Below are 11855 nucleotides of genomic sequence, written 5' to 3'. Positions count from 1 at the left end.
TCAAAGCACTCCGTCTTCAGGCCACGAGTGGCCTACCAGGACCATCCGACCGCCGTGTCATCCTCAGTGGAGGATGCGGATAGGAGGGGCGTGGGGTCAGCACACCGCTCTCCCGGTCGTTATGATGGTATTCTTGACCGAAGCCGCTACTATTCGGTCGAGTAGCTCCTCGATTGGCATCGCGAGGCTCAGTGCACCCCGAAAAATGGCAACAGCGCAAGGCGGCCCGGATGGTCACCCATACAAGTGCCGACCACGCCCGACAGCGCTTAACTTCGGTGATCTCACGGGAACCGGTGTATCCACTGCGGCATAGCCGTTGCCACGTTCTACTCAGAAGAATAATAAATACCCGAATAATAGCAGATGCAGTTACAACCGAATCGTTATCGCGCGATTATTTTTGCAGGTTAAGACAGAAAGAAATTTTGACAAAAAACGTAAAAATGACATTAGTGAAACCCGGAGTAAATAGACTGCATCCGTTATAATTTTAGATTGCAAATTTCTTAAGAACGGTCGCCACATCACTAAGCCAGCAAAAATTACGGTATAATTATGAATTGTTTATAACCTGTAATTACCAACTAATCACTGAATTGTAACCTTGCGAGAAAGGAAGCAAAAGCACTGACCCGAGCTCGGTTGTAAAAACACGCAGTTAATACGATGACTTAATCAGAAAACCAGTAAAATAATCTGTACGGAACATGTGCAAGTAAAAGTTAATTGTTGGCGAAACAGTTCGTTTAATGAATAGCTTTGCATTAGTCATTGTAATCCAAACTGTTACTGATTTTAGAAATTCAGTTCATAAATACTTGTTTTCTATTAAAGTAAGTTATTTGTGAAAAGTTAGTAATGTTCTTTTCGTGGAGGTAAAGTAATTTTACACTACACTGTTAATTTAATTTGCATGTGAGCACAGTTTGCGATGCACACAAACATGAGATGTATTAGTCCGCGCGACTGCTACGGTCGCAGGTTCGAATCCTGCCTCGGGCATGGATGTGTGTGATGTCCTTAGGTTAGTTAGGTTTAAGTAGTTCTAAGTTCTAGGGGACTTATGACCACAGATGTTGAGTCCCATAGTGCTCAGAGCCATTTTTTTGGTATTAGTCCGAGGTAATATTTGCTTTACTCTTATACTAGTAGTTATTGCTATTTAACGAGTTGTTTTTCCAAGAAATAAAGCTTACTGCTGTTAAATGACAGTTTTGCTTAGTACTCAGTTTTATAAATTGCACTTTTTTATCTTAGTTACCGAAACTGAATAAGCTCATTATTTTCAATATTTTACTATTCTTTCACTGGTGGTATTCTGAGAGTAGTTAATGGTGATAGGATAACACCCTGTTAGGTAAATGATTGAGCTTAAGTTCATTTCCACTGTAACAGTTGCTGCACGAAACACTCTGTTATCCAATTAAGAAAAAACTACTACGCTGGCTAGTCTTGTACAGTCTACAGATGAAATTGGTTCGATCTTACTTTGATGAGTTGCTGCCGGGATCGGTGTAAGTCATCATTCGTCGACAATGAATGGCAACAGGCTCTTTTCTTATCCATATAAGAATTTTGAGCCCACAGTTGTCTGCTTGAATATTAACTACTCTTGATGACGATTTACTGGGCCCATTTGCAACAGGGGGCCACAGAATACACCTGCCCATATGTTAAAAACTCTTACAGTTTATGCGTTACAATTCCGCGCACCGCGTCTGCACTTGACCACTTGTCGCCCGACTCCGCGCTTACGAGCCAAGCGACATAACTCCTTTCTTCAAACATTCTTTGACTGTATACAATAGCAAACTTCCCTGACAGGGACTAGCTTTTTACTGCATCGTAATTACAGTATTCTTTTTAATTAGTTTGAATTAATTATTTGGAGTTTAATTATAAGACCAAATTAATAAAATAACAGAAGGTACATATGACAGAAATTACGTCACACTTACATTATAGTTAAAGAATTAACTATATGAAAAATTTATTAGACACTGTGTTCTTGTTTCCCCCTGAACTGGCACTGTTCTGATTAGTGCTTGGGAAAGCCGTTACAATTGTTCATACAATGCACTTGGAAGTCAGCTCAACGTTTTTATGCGTACGTCAAAATAACTTGCGGCTACGGCTACTGGTGATAACATTTTTCCGTCCTTAGAGATAAATGAACTCGTCTATGTATCTAGGTTAGTATGCTACTGGTGGTGGTGGTGGTGGTGGTGGTGGTGGTTAGTGTTTAACGTCCCGTCGACAACGAGGTCATTAGAGACGGAGCGCAGGCTCGGGTTAGGGAAGGATTGGGAAGGAAATCGGCCGTGCCCTTTCAAAGGAACCATCCCGGCATTTGCCTGAAACGATTTAGGGAAATCACGGAAAACCTAAATCAGGATGGCCGGAGACGGGATTGAACCGTCGTCCTCCCGAATGCGAGTCCAGTGTGCTAATAGTATGCTACTGCGATTCATTATGTTATGAAATATGCAAACCATAACAACCTAAATGATGTAAATACGGGTCATAACCATTTTTTTTTACATTCTCCCGGTTGAGCGGTCTGTCGAGTAACCTCTCACTATAAATCGAGAGGCCTTCCAGACCAGCTGCCGGTACTTTGCATAGAAGCCACTTTTGGGCAGAGTTGGAAGAGGGTTTCCAGTACCAGTTTTTGATTAGCAACGAAAGCAAACACCCCAAAAACCTTGGGAGGATGAATAGTATTATTCATTTAAGGATGTGTGTGTGTGTGTGTATTTACAGCCATGTTGTTGATGTCGTTTTTGCGCACAATATTTTGACGACCAAACCGGTCGCCTTCTTCAGGTGCTGTGAGTTCTGTTGTTACGCGTGCTCACCGCCTGGGCTGCTGTCAGACCAAACTATTGTCGGTGTTGCGCCGCTATTTATAGAAGAGTTCGACTCCCGGCTACCGCCACACCCTTTCATGTTCATTTGCTACTCATTTGTCGTTCTTAACTAGTACTATTATTTCGTAAAACGCACATTGTCCCAGCTTTTCCAGGCCGACGAATTAAATGGAAGTCCCGATCCCAAGCTATGCTTGAGTAACTGGAACATCCGTCCCGGATTGTTAGGTTTTCCAACATGTGCATTTCACGGATTACCACTACGTATTCCGAAAAACAAATGATCAACAAATGAGCATCAAAGGGCGTAGCGAGCGCAGGAGGTCGCGATACCAACAATACCTCATAGTCTGGTCGGAGTACACGAAGACAGCGAGTACGTACGCGCTGTACGCAGAACCTGAAGAAGACGAACATACGAAAGCACACCGTTAATCAATCACATCGAGAAAACCCGAGAGACCGTATAATAAATAGCCTGCTTGTCTATACATGTATCGCATATGCAACAGCTGAAGCATATGTGTTGCGCGTTATTCAAGTCATCTCCAGAATGCCTTTATGGCACTTAAGCTCACAGAAAGACGCAGTTAATATCTTGTCTTTTGATGAGTATCCGACTCACAGACGAGATATTTATGATGGTTATAAAATGAAATTTCTACACTTTCACGCAGCTACTAATGGCATTGTATAACTTGGTCGATTCGGACGTAGTGAACGTAATATTTTACAGCTATACGTCATTATTAAAGTGTAGCTTGTATGAAGGGTTTAACGTTCGTGTTTCCAGTCCGTGAAAGCCAAGAAATGTTCTGAAATCAGTAGAATTAAAACACCAACAGAAGGCACAAAATGTATTAGGGTTAATATTTCACTACAACATTACTGATTCATTCAGAGGACCCTAAGGCTGGTCTCATGCAGCTCTTTAACATAGTCAGAGCATAATCACATATAAAGGACAAGTAGAATGCTATTCATAACGAATGGAACCATTCTATCGGGTGTGCCTACACACGTTCACCTGAACCGTTTTGCTTGCTCAGGTGTGGTACACACAAGAGCTTCGGTAAAGCTTGAAAGGTTTTCATCTTAAACTGTGGCCATTATTTCAAGCGAAGAAATTCATTAGTGTTGGTAAATTTGTTACTTGCTTTTAGAAAATCAGGCAGTTGGTAGTATTTTTTAACGTTAGACTGTGGGTGGTACTTTCTTACTTTTGCCACCAATCTTGTGCAATAAATTCTCGCTTTCCTCAGTCGCGGAACTCCTTCAATTTTACTTTCTACGAACAACGTTTCCATTTATGAAGTCTGAAAAATTTCTCAAGGGTATCGTTCCTTTTTCGGTTTGCCGTTGGTAAATGAACGCACTACAGTAGGCGCTCACTCAATTGATCCTCAGCGCGGTGGCTGATGGTGAATGGGAAATGTCTTTACAGTCGCTCCCAAGTCCCTCCCGTCAGCCACCGTGCCGGCAATCAACTCGTATTTTGCGCGAATGTTACCTCAGAATGACACACCGAAGTCCGTTTTACACGAGCGACTCTCTGGTCAGAGTCGACTACTCCTGGTTGCCCACCACGTGCTTGCTAAACCAGCCGCCACGCACGCCACTAGTGGATCCGTGGCTTCAGGGATAAAATAACTGTGCGGAGCGTGGAGTTTGCCGGACGGATTGGCCGAGCGGTTCTAGGCGCTACAGTCTGGAACCGCGCGACCGCTACGGTCGCAGGTGTGAATCCTGCCTCGGGCATGGATATGTGTGATGTCCTTAGGTTAGTTAGGTTTAAGTAGTTCTAAGTTCTAGGGGACTGATGACCTCCGATGTGAAGACCCATAGTGCTCAGAGCCATTTGAACCATTTTTGGAGCGTAGAGTTGTGAAATCTCGAGTATGCTACAAATTGCGATTACGTTTCGTCTGCTTATATAGGAAGTTAAACCATTGTTGTTGGCCTTACTCCTGTTACAGTAGTGGATTTTTTGTGTCTTTCGTCATTATGTTGTTATTTTCTTTGTGGCACATTGTGAAGTTGCACGTGGGCTTGGTATGTTTCCTACTACTATTCTCCCACAAGATAGGAGAAATATCTAAAAGCAAAAAGATATTTGCATTGCACAATACCTACCTGCGCAAAGAAAAAGTCTAGGCTATGCGTAAACAAGAACATAAATAGATAAAAAAAATGGCTCTGAGCACTATGGGACTTAACATCTATAGTCATCAGTCCCCTAGAACTTAGAACTAATTAAACCTAACTAACCTAAGGACATCACACAACACCCAGTCATCACGAGGCAGAGAAAATCCCTGACCCCGCCGGGAATCGAACCCGGGAACCCGGGCGTGGGAAGCGAGAACGCCACCGCACGACGACGAGCTGCGGACATAAATAGATAAAACTTTTTTGTAGTAAATTATTTCAACAATGGAGAAATCATATTTACTTAAGGAGAAAAATAATTTTTGATGTTATACGGACGTCACTTACAATAGCAGTATACAAAGGATAAAATGAAAAAGGTGATTTCCTGCCTTGTATATATTGTTTCATGTTTTTGTAAGGACATATTTTTCGCCAGCAAGTATATGTAGTTGTATTGAAATAGTTCTTCCAAACATTTCCTATTCTTTCAGCTGTCAAAAGTGTGGAGAATTAGCCTTATGACCTTTGTCAAGAACATCCAGTAGGGGTTTTGCTTTAGTTCAAAAATGGTTCAAATGGCTCTGAGCACTATGGGACTTAACTTCTGACGTCATCAGTCCCCTAGAACTTAGAACTACTTAAACCTAACTAACCTAAGGACATCACACACATCCATGTCCGTGTGAGGATTCGAACCTGCGCCGGTAGCGGTCGCGTGGTTCCAGACTGTAGTGCCTAGAACCGCTCGGCCACTCCGGCCGGCTGTTTCGCTTTAGTCATAAGTAATATTTTTTTATCATTGTTCGTTTCTACATTCTGTTACTATATTTAGAGTTTTTCCTAGGCAGGGAGCTAGTTCATAATCTGACTTAAAGCGTTCATTTGCCAAACAGCACAGCAGCCAGTTTTCACAACACTGGCAGTTGTGGCGCTGACGTGTAAACGACAACGGCTACTTACGCCAGGCGACTCTTCAGTACAGGAATAAAACACCGGCAGCGTTGCAACAAACTCACTTGCGACGAATAGTCGATTGAGACAAGAAAGTCGCGAGTGTTAAAGGGGCTTCTTAAGGGCAAGCAAATGCCGATGCTGAAGGGGAAGCGCTAGATTGATGTATGACGAGAAAGGTAAAGTCTTTAAAAGGGCCAGAAACAACTGTAAAGCACAACGAAAAGGAGAGAAAATTTACTGAAGATAATGGATTCATTTGAAATCAAGAGCAACTTCAGATGTTTCACGAGTGGAATTGGCTTTACCAAGGAGGACAGGAATTATGATGATGAGTGTCGCAATTTGTATTGAGAGGAGATGAGATGAATGGAAGGATTTAGGGAAACTGCGTGAAAACCGACGGATTCCATGCCAGAAGAGGGCTCGTTACCGCGATGCAGGGTCTCTGTGGCTCCCGACCCTGCCGCAGCTGAATTCCGAAACCTGTTGCTAAACATCGCTTTTTCATAACGCGGTCTCCTCACAAACAAACAACATTCAAATGCGATTCCTGAATCAGGATCCCGCCGCTTAATCCTTCCTTGTCTGCAGAATGTAAATGGCGACACTCCTCCCTAGTTCGCCGGCTGTAGTGAAATGCTAATCATTATCTTTCCCAAGCACGAAGTACAGTTAGTTCGTGCCCTTTGTCGTGTCTTTCGCATGCAGCCTCCGTGCTGCTGCAGTTGTAATGGCGAGCAGTGTAATTTCGTACTGAATGCGAATAGCGCATAAGCGGATGGTGTCGGCAACGTGAAGAGGCGCCCGTAAGCAGGCAACGAGGTCGGCGTGTGTTGTGCCGCGGCGTGTCTTCAGAGCTGCAGAGGTGAAAACTGGCCGGGGCAGCCGGAAGCGGCCGTGATTGGAGGCTGTCAGGCCGGCACGTGCTCTCGCAGCTAATTAGGCCCGCACATCTCACAGCGGCTGGACGGCGTTTCTAACAGGTCCAGCTGGCCTTCCTGCTGCCTGGAAATCTGCTCTGCTAATCCAAGTGCGGTAGCGGACGACCTCGACCTCACCCAAAGTCGAAAGCAAATTCGCAGTTGAATGTTCTCGAGAGCAAATTCGCAGTCGTAACTTTTCACCGTGGGATAGGTCACCGACTGTGCCGAGGTGGATACCAGAGTCCCGTGAGATGACCGAGCTTAAGCAACGTTGGGCGTGGCCAGCACTCGGATGGGTGACCGTCGGGTATGCCGCGCACTGTTCACAAAGTTCCTTTTGTCTTTAAGGTAGAGCCGACAGGAAGGGTGGTGGCGTGAAGTCTTTGATCACTAATCTTTGTGCTGTTCTGAATTGAATTCCAAATCTCTCCGCAGCGTCTCGGGAGATCATGCGGCCATGCGACACTAATGATGGTGGTCTGCCCATCGCATGGGCTCCGTGAAAATTGGGGCTCGTACGGGCGCAGCTGAGCGCCCCGCAGAATCGCACGTCTTCCGTCGGATGGGGATGCTCTTGCAGGGTGGTAGGCTATGTGCCAGCAACGGGTCTCACGCTCTCCCTTCTCTCGTCGTCTCAAACACCAACATGACAATATACAGAGTGATTCAAAAAGAATACCACAACTTTAAAAATGTGTATTAATGAAAAAACATAATATAACCTTCTGTTATACATCATTACAAAGAGTATTTAAAAAGGTTTTTTTTTCACTCAAAAACAAGTTCAGAGATGTTGAATATGGCCCCCTCCAGACACTCGAGCAATATCAACCCGATACTCCAACTCGTTCCACACTCTCTGTAGCATATCAGGCGTAACAGTTTCGATAGCTGCTGTTATTTCTCGTTTCAAATCATCAATGGTGGCTGGGAGAGGTGGCCGAAACACCATATCCTTAACATACCCCCATAAGAAAAAATCGCAGGGGGTAAGATCAGGGCTCCTTGGAGGCCAGTGATGAAGTGCTCTGTCACGGGATGCCTGGCGGCCGATCCATCGCCTCGGGTAGTTGACGTTCAGGTTTACACCAACGTTTAATACACCACCTACCAGGAGGTTTAACACCATACTTCGTTCGAAATGCACGCTGAACAACTGTCGTCGATTCACTTCTGCCGTACTCAATAACACAAAAAGCTTTCTGTTGAGCGGTCGCCATCTTAGCTTCAACTGACGCTGACGCCTAGTCAACAGCGCCTCAAGCGAACAAATGTACAACTAAATGAAACTTTATAGCTCCCTTAATTCGCCGACAGATAGTGCTTAGCTCTGCCTTTTGTCGTTGCAGAGTTTTAAATTCCTAAAGTTGAGGTATTCTTTTTGAATCACCCTATATATATATATATATATATATATATATATATATATATATATAAATTTGGACAGCTATGGAATGCATATATATATATATATATATATATATATATATATATATATATATATATAGTGTAACTTACACTTAACAGATAGTCGGCCAGAGTGGCCGAGCGGTTCTAGGTGCTACAGTCTGGAAGCGCGCGACCGCTACGGTCGCAGGTTCGAATCCTGCCTCAAGCATGGATGTGTTAATTAGGTTTAAGTAGTTCTAGGGGACTGATGACCTCAGATGTTAAGTCCCATAGTGCTGAGAGCCATTTGAACCATTTTGTCACTCAGTCTTCTCTGCACTCGAGTGTCTTGGTCATAAAATCGGAGACAACTTACTAAGAAACTGAAACCGCTTCAGGCAAGATTGCCCGAAATATTCCTATTCCAATGTTTGCGTCAAAAAGCTTTTCTGTAAAGACACCTGCTACATTCATCACTCCAACACAGTAGATCAGCTTGGATTTCAGTATAATCAGTGTTTTCGATGCATTATTGTCTGTAAGTGCTGCATTACGGTAATTTTTATCATGCTTGTTTTTTTTTTTTGTATTTAAATCCCTGAGCTATTTCTTTCTCAGTGCACTCTGTAATCAAATCTAAATTTCTTTTGTAAAGCACAGCTGCAAAGCAACCAATACACTCTTTACGTGTCTTGCTTCGTTTTTGTTTCCTGGTAACCGCACTGCAAAATTCCTTTTAGGATTGTGATGAAGAACTCCTCTTTCGCCACTCCACTTTAATTTAGTTTTCTCATAGAATTTATTTGGAGCCTTTACGATATTCAATTTCGAATATGTAGCAGCAACACGCACGCATGAACTGTATAGTCTGAAGCTGGCTTATACAGTATGAGGCGAGAAGCTTTAAACCATGGGGCAACTGTCACACTATTATTCCGCCTGACTGGCTAAATCGTCGTAGGCGCCGAACTCTCTTACATCACACTGCCGGATTCCCATTTCCTCCATTACTCAGAAAGCAGGAAAATAATTAAGGCGACGTCTATGATGATCTTAACAGAGATCAAGCCAAAGTTCGGATCTGACGAGGCTGGAATGGGAAGGTTCCCCCGCGATTTAGGCAAACATAGATAAATCTAAAGACCTAGGTTGCCAAGCGAGGATTTGAACTCCGCTCTTCCACAATGCGGATCTCGTGGCTTAAATCACTACGTTACCTCTTTCGATACATTTGTTTGGAGCATCGTCTCATGGACCAGTTTTCGGAAAGGTCAGGCGAGGTTAACCACACACCAAGGAACTTATTCCGATTTTCACCGATTCATCGTGATAGCTGACCACCGAAACTGATTACTGCAACCAACTGGGATCAAATATTTTCGTTGTTTTAAGAGAGTTATCAACGTGAGTTTTGTTGGCCCGCAATACAGTCACTAAATCTGAATTTACAGCGAATTGAATCCAAAGCGACTCACAGTATCTACCTGTTTCACAGCGTCCACAGAGAAAAAAATCTTGATCAGGATAGTTTGAAATTCCTCAAAGAGATTGCATCTGAAGCATATTATATGTATAGTAGGTGAAAAAAAAAGACTGTTTTACTCGATATATGCCAAGGAATCATGCAGAATTACATACATATCGATATTGATTACTTTCAAAGTTCTCGTGGCATTTAAATTAATTCCTGGCGTTTCTTCGGAGGAGTTAGTGGTGTGGACAGGACGCCAGAGAAGATCTACCACAGAAGTTTTGCAAAGACACCTGGACATCCTAAATTAATGTCGCTTTGGTGATTTAATTCTGACCTCCGCCAAATAAAAGGTCAATATCACGACTACTGTTAGCGACGGCGAATACTTTGTGCGCTGAATGGTTCTGTCAGTTTTCTTTATACGGCGCATTTCTTTGTAAACTGGCTGATACAGGAACTTCGTGTCAGTCTGTTGCTGAAAAATCGAGTATAATCTGTTTTCTGCAACCTCTTCTGATAACGAGAACCAGAGTTAATAGGCTGGGCTATGTCAAGAAAATCGCTGTCAGTAAAAGCTTTGCACAACAAAAATTAAAGTGTTAATTAAAGAGAGAGTCTCGTGATCTTCGGATAACGCCCTTAGCATTTAATTGCCCGCAGTAGAATGAGACGCAGGTACCAAATTGCGACTGTTGGGAGTTCTCGGCGCTGATAGGCTCCCGCACATAACTGCGCTGTCAGACGTAGTACTACTGACCCACAAAGCTCTCTGATAGCCTTCGCCGTGTCACAGGACACAGAGCTGCTTCCCACGGTGGAGACGCGCGATTATCTGCCTCCGGTTCGCAAACAATAGAACTGTTAAAAACAAGTAGCGGCACTTTATTTGCAAATGGTCCTCTTGCAACACACACAGCATCATTAAAAGCGCGTCTGGAAATCTCACCTTGAGTTAATGGGCAAGCCATGCGATTGCAGCGCTAACAATAGCCGCACTCCTCATCGGGAAACTAAGAAAAAAAGGCCGTGCTGTGAACTACGGCAGGAAACCGACAAACAGATTTGGCGAACACCAGTCGCGTAAAACTCACTTCTCTTTTTTTGTTCTCGACACCCTGAAGGCTGCAGACGTGACGCTCCAGTGTGTTTCTTCATCCGCTCAAAGAGTACGGTGCAGTTCCGATGTAGTACCCAGTAACAAAATACGTGCTTGCGGAGTACCAGAACAAGCGCGAGATTGGAATGTAAACTTTTATCAAACAGGAATAAGGACGTCGTTCTTTATCAGCAGAAACCCTCACAAGCGAAAATAATGTCCGGTCTACCGTTAGAAAGTGTGATAGTATCGTTACTATTCACTGTACGTATAAAAGGCCTGGTAGATAACATCAGACGATCCCTGAGATAGTTCGCAGACGACTCACAGGCATTCAGGTAAGGCGGGTAATAAAACTAAGAAATTCAGGAAAACTATAGGCGATCAACTTTGTTACGAAGTCTAGCAGTTCATATGCAACATAAATAAACGTGGCGCAATGCACGTGAACTGGCCGGAAAGGTTCCATATTGTTTGTTTATTCTATCACCTATCGTCAGCAGCTCGTGGTCGTGCGGTAGCGTTCTCACTTCCCGCGCCCGGGTTCCCGGGTTCGATTCCCCGGGGTCGGGGATTTTCTCTGCCTCGTGATGACAGGGTGTTGCGTGCTGCCCTTAGGTTAGTTAGGTTTAAGTAGTTCTAAGTTCTAGGGAACTGATGACCATAGATGTTGAGTCCCATAGTGCTCAGAGCCATTTGAACCATTTTTTTCTATCACTTACCAGTCATTGATGTTAATCACAACCCTCAAATTTCTAGGGATATTCATCCGAGGCGATTTGAGCTGAAAGGCCACAATGACATCGAAAGGGAAAATACTGAAGAAGTGAAAATCATCAACAGCTCCTCTAAAACGCTCGTAATGAAGTACTGCCGTATGTGAAACCTTCGCGATGGTAACAGCCGATTCATTCGGTCGTTGGAAAACAGTCTACCCATTCGGTTGCAATTGTACGTATCGGTTAAATTATCCCTCCATTCTTTCTTGTGATACT

The 11855-nt window shown here is 43.6% G+C and overlaps 1 pseudogene; it reads right to left on the bottom strand.

Moving 5' to 3' along the window:
• Nucleotides 1-206: 206 nt before the first annotated feature.
• Nucleotides 207-324, bottom strand: LOC126261008 (5S ribosomal RNA; annotated as a pseudogene).
• Between the last annotated feature and the right edge of the window lie 11531 nt (nt 325-11855).

The sequence above is a fragment of the Schistocerca nitens genome, chromosome 5 (genome assembly GCF_023898315.1).
Source record: "Schistocerca nitens isolate TAMUIC-IGC-003100 chromosome 5, iqSchNite1.1, whole genome shotgun sequence".
Lineage (NCBI taxonomy): Eukaryota > Metazoa > Arthropoda > Insecta > Orthoptera > Acrididae > Schistocerca > Schistocerca nitens.
This window is presented reverse-complemented; position numbering and strand designations above follow the sequence as displayed.